This window comes from Pleurodeles waltl, chromosome 3_1 (genome assembly GCF_031143425.1).
Source record: "Pleurodeles waltl isolate 20211129_DDA chromosome 3_1, aPleWal1.hap1.20221129, whole genome shotgun sequence".
NCBI classification, from domain to species: Eukaryota; Metazoa; Chordata; class Amphibia; order Caudata; family Salamandridae; genus Pleurodeles; species Pleurodeles waltl.
Window position 1 is genome coordinate 794,995,913 of NC_090440.1, and position 6,000 is coordinate 795,001,912.

A 6,000-nucleotide genomic window follows, 5' to 3' on the forward strand; every position below is an offset into this window, starting at 1 on the left:
CTTCCTCTCTGTTTCGGGCGCCGCGTCAATGAGGCCATATGCCAGGAGCCCTCCAGGGCCCCCCCTTTCCTCGTGAGGAATCGACACCCTCGGACAACCCCGGGGAGCACTACACAGCTCTCCTTGTACCAGGGTCACTCCACGCAGCATGATCGCTCCTGGCTTCGTTTCTTATGATCAACCCGTGTCATGGCGGTGATTCCACACTCTGCCAGGAAATTTAAAACAGCGCTCTTTGCATGCTTCAAGTAGAAGAAAAAGGCACAACCATCAGCGCTCTTCCTGTGCTATACTCCAACCTAGGAGCAATCAAATATTGCGCTATTGAAGCAAACAGAACACTGTGCTTCCCTTATGCTGGGGAAGCAGAGAATGCAGCGCTCGGATAGCGCTGCAAAGCAGGAAACAGGGGCCTCAGCACCCAGCCCCTGGAGACAGTGAGAGGGAGCACAGGGCAGCAGGGCCCAACAAGTAGGCCAGCACAAAGAGTTGCAGTCAGTGGCAGTTCCTCCTAGTGACCCAGCAGGTCACAGATCAGCACAACTGCAGCAGTCCAAGGTGGTTCCTTGTGAGTCCTGGAAAGCATCCTGTGTCCAGTTTAGTAGTCAATTAGTGACTCTCCAAAATGGGGAAAACCCCCTGTACTTATACTCAGATTTACACAAGCTTTTACAAATGGGGGAGAAAAGGTTCCAACCAGTCCTAACTTGTTCTAGGAATGTCCCTTCTCTCCCCCAGCACAGGCTCCAGACATCAGTGGGTGGGGGAGAGGGGTAAACAAGCCCTTTGTGTGAGGTCAGGGCACAGCCTTTACAAATGCAGGTGTGCCCCGCCTCTCCTTCTCTCAGCCCAGGAAGACCATTCAATATGTAGATGCACCTCTGTGACACCTCCACCCTCCCTACAGGATGTCTGAAAAGTTTGCACAAAGCCCAGCTGTCACTCTGCCCCAGACGTGGTGGCAAAACACCAGAGTCATAAGCACAAAGAAATGCCCAGTTTCTAAAAGTAGCATTTCTATAAAGGTAATAAAAAATCAACCTACACCAGTAAGCAGCATTTCTCACTACCATTACAACCATATCAAACATGCCTATGCTACCCCTCATAGATCAGACAATACCTTCTAGATTTAAGGTAGGGCATTTCCAATGCAATCCTATGAGCAAGGCAGCACTCACAGCAGTGAGAAACCAAATAGGCTGTTTGTCACTACCAGGACAGTCCACACAACCAGGCACATATCTTGCCTTCTACATGCAAAGGCACCCTGCTCATAGGGTTAGGTAGGGCCTAACTTAGGGGTGACTTAATTGTAGTAAAGGTTCCAGGCCTGGCAAGTAAATTTAGATGGCAGGTCCCTGTGGCAGTAAACTACGCATGCAGACCCTGCACTAGCAGGCCTATGACAAGATTGAAAGGCTACTTCTGTGGGTGGCACAAGCTGCGCTGCAGGCCCACTAGTAGCATTTAATTTACAGGCCCTGGGCATAGGGATACCACTGTACAATGGACTTATAGGTAAATTAAGTGTGCCAATTAGGTGTAAGCTAATCATATGACCTTTATAAGGGATATCACCTGCACTTAAGCACTGATCAGCAGTGATAAAGTGCCCAGAGTCCTAGAGCCAACAACAAGAGGTCAGAAAACATAGGAGGGGGAAGGCAAAAAGTTTAGGGATGACCATGTAAAAAGGGCCAGGTACAACATTTGGAATATAGCCTTGCATTTAGCAATATGGTACCTTATGGATAAGGTAGAATGTTTTTCGTCTCTTCATATTCTGAATCCTGCATAGAGTCTCAATTGCAGATAACATACTTTTCGTTTTGATATTGGTGGTGTGCTAAGGAATCAGAGAAAATAAACGTGACACACACTCCACTCATAGGGCTAAGGTGAAGGGTGACTTAATTTCTTTTTTTTTTTTTAATCATTGAGGTAAATGTGCCTGCATTCTTGGCTAAACATGCCTCACATTTGCCCACTTTTCGGTTCTCCTACATAATATCATTTTATAACTTGTGTGTTCATTCATCCATTCCTCCATGGCAAGTGTTTTTTGTGAGTTTTGTACATAGATTATTCTTTTAGATGTGCACAACTCTTTGTCGGTCCTGCTCTCCTCAGTTCTTTGGTCCACAAACCAAGTCTATTTAGTTACTTCAACCTCTATCACTCAACCCCCTTCATCAAGCCCTTAATCTGAAACTGAGTATTTGTTATGTAGTTAAAGTACGTCGAAACATAACCAGTGCCACTATTCTGATACCAGCATTAAAAATGACAACATATATTAAATTAATGGATTTAATTTAAATTGTACTTTAATAAAAAAGAAATGTAATGGAATTAGCAAATTATCTTGTTTTGTAATCTCACTAATTTGTTTTTTTAATGGATTTTGCTAGAATAGGAAACCCATAAAGATATTTTATCAAATGAATTATAGTTCTATTAAAGGCATTTAAAAACTTCTGAAAAACTTAAGACAATAAATCCCCAAGCCATGTAGAACATCTGTAAACATTCTAATAGAATTATGTTTTAGATGGTTACTTTAAATAAGTCTTTATGTATATCATTCTAAATAATCAGTTACCTTCTCTTTTTGAGTACTTAACATTGTGCTTACGTGTTTCATGCCATTTTAATTTTTTGTGTGCTTAATTTTTTTTTCTAAACTATCTATTTACGTTTTCTGAAAAATATTTTTTTTTTACTAGATATATGGGTCAAGTAAGAAGTCACTAGACCCAGCAGTGCTCCACTCGACCTTTGTAGTAAATCCTAGTTTGTTTTAATGGGATACAGGAGTTAGCTTAGCCTTTGGATTGCAGACTCGTGTCCCCATCACCTAGTGACTTTTACCCTAGTTAGCTTGCTCTGTTTTAGCACATTTATTAAATTAAATCTTTTAAGGTGGCTGCTTTGTTTTAGTTAGGCCCATGTTTTAGTTTTGCGTTATCAGTGCCACTGCGCTAAGGCGTCAATATGAAGCGACAAAGATACACAAACTGTAGTTGTTCACATTAGGTACTTTCCCTCTTCACGCTTTCGAGGGAATTGTTAATATAAATCACCGTCCCAGGCATGTCTTGTTATCTATTGTTTGGGAACAGATCTATGTCAGGGGGTCCAAGCAGATCTGTATAAATAGTCCTCACTTAAACAGATAGTAAGAGGGGTTCCGACCAGATGCCATCACTGCTGCACATCGCCTTGACACTGACCCAGTCTTCTTGTCCCTACGGAGTCTGAGCTAGAGACTTCATTCCAAGGTAACGAGGGTTGGGGGGCTCTTCTCATGGACATGGAATTGGCAGATTAGGTTTATCAACCCGCGAACACCACCACCTGATCCGCGCCGCCAAAAGGAACTTTTTCACCGACAGACTGGACAAAAACAGACACAACAGCAGAGAACTCTTCAGCATCGTCAAGGAGTTCTCCAACCCCAGCGCCAACACCAACGCCGTCACGCCCTCACAGGATCTGTGCGAATCCCTCGCCACTTTCTTCCATCGCAAGATTAGCGACCTCCACGACAGCTTCGGACACCAGACCCAACCAAACACCACCGAACCGGCATCCACGGCCATCACCCTCAACAACTGGTCCCACATCAACACGGAAGAAACCAAATCCATCATAAACTCTATCCACTCCGGCGCCCCTTCGGACCCCTGCCCGCACTTCATCTTTAACAAAGCCGACGACATCATCGCCCCACACCTCCAGACCGTCATCAACTCTTCTGTTTCTTCTGCTACCTTCCCCGAATGCTGGAAACACGCCGAAGTCAACGCCCTACTAAAGAAACCTACGGCTGACCCGAGCGACCTGAAAAACTTCCGCCCCATCTCTCTTCTGCCTTTCCCAGCCAAAGTAATAGAGAAGACCGTCAACAAACAGCTGACCACCTTCCTGGAAGACAACAACGTGCTCGACCCCTCACAAACCGGATTCCGAACCAACCACAGCACTGAAACCGCCCTCATCTCAGTCACTGACGACATCAGAACCCTGATGGACAACGGTGAAACAGTCGCCCTCATTCTGCTCGACCTCTCGGCTGCCTTTGACACCGTCTGTCACCGCACCCTAATCACCCGCCTCCGCTCCACCGGAATCCAAGGCCAGGCCCTGGACTGGATCGCCTCCTTCCTCTCAAACCGTTCCCAAAGAGTTTACCTCCCTCCGTTTCGCTCAGAACCCACAGAGATCATCTGCGGCGTACCCCAAGGCTCATCACTCAGCCCGACACTCTTCAATGTCTACATGAGCCCCCTCGCCAACATCGTACGCAAGCACGACATCATCATCACCTCCTACGCCGATGACACCCAACTTATACTCTCCCTCACCAAGGACCCCGCCAGCGCCAAGACCAACCTACAAGAGGGTATGAAGGACGTCGCAGATTGGATGAGGCTCAGCCGCCTAAAGCTGAACTCTGAAAAAACGGAAGTCCTCATCCTCGGCAACACCCCGTCCGCCTGGGACGACTCCTGGTGGCCCACGGCCCTCGGCACCGCACCGACCCCCACAGACCACGCCCGCAACCTCGGCTTCATCTTGGACCCTCTTCTCACCATGACCAAGCAAGTCAACGCCGTGTCCTCCGCCTGCTTCCTCACCCTCCGCATGCTCCGCAAGATCTTCCGCTGGATCCCCGCCGACACCAGAAAAACCGTGACCCACGCCCTCGTCACGAGCCGCCTGGACTACGGCAACACCCTCTACGCCGGGACCACAGCCAAACTCCAAAATCACCTGCAACGCATTCAAAACGCCTCGGCCCGCCTCATCCTCGACATACCCCGCAGCAGCCACATCTCTGCACACCTGAGACACCTGCACTGGCTCCCAGTCAGCAAAAGGATCACCTTCCGACTTCTCACCCACGCACACAAAGCCCTCCACGACAAGGGACCGGAATACCTCAACAGACGTCTCAGCTTCTACGTCCCCACCCACCTCCTCCGCTCCTCTGGCCTCGCACTCGCTGCTGTCCCTCGCATCCGCCGCTCCACGGCGGGTGGGAGATCTTTCTCCTTCCTGGCGGCCAAGACCTGGAACTCCCTCCCCACCAGCCTCAGGACCACCCAGGACCACTCCGCTTTCCGGAGACTCCTAAAGACCTGGCTGTTCGAGCAGCGATAACCCCCCCTTTTTCCCCTAGCGCCTTGAGACCCGCACGGGTGAGTAGCGCGCTTTATAAATGTTAATGATTTGACTTGATTTGATATCACACTTAGCTCTCTTTTAGGTTAGAGGTTAGGCTCATTATGCTAGGTTATTAGGACATATTACACACCATGTCATCACATTATATTGCAAGATGGTGGGGGTCTTTGTTATAATGACTCTTGTCTTTACCATTCTGTTTCTTGCACTGTTCATTATCCTAATCATTGCAGCCCATGCAACGTATCGCAGATTGCAGTTTTGCTAAATAAAACCTATTGCAACTTTACTTCATCTTCTTTCCTGTGTTTGATTGAGACATGGTGTTTATGTGAGAAAGGGATAATCTCCATTTAACCACGACACTCCCTGAGATGTCACACTCTTGAGTCCATGCCTAAAGTCAGCCACAAATCACCTTCTACTGTTTGGGTTTTTGTTGAAGTTCTGCTTGTGAGCTGGGAGGATTGGGACGGCAGTTGTGACTTGTTGTAGGATTGGCATAGTCGCCTACAAACATAAGTACTGTCATCCTTAAACCAGCAGTCTTGTCTAGAGCAAGAGTCAAACTACAACACCTTGCTTTATTAAAAGAGGAGTACAAAATGTGTATTGGTACAGTTTTTTACATTGATTCTTAACCCTTGCAATATTCAAAGCACTTAGACCTTAAGTAAAAAGGAAAGAAATGGAAGGGTTACCTAAATTGTGATTGACTTAGACCTTAAGTAAAAAGGAAAGAAATTGAAGGGTTACCTAAATTGTGAATGAAATCCAAAGAGGCTGTTCATGTTATCAGTACTAACA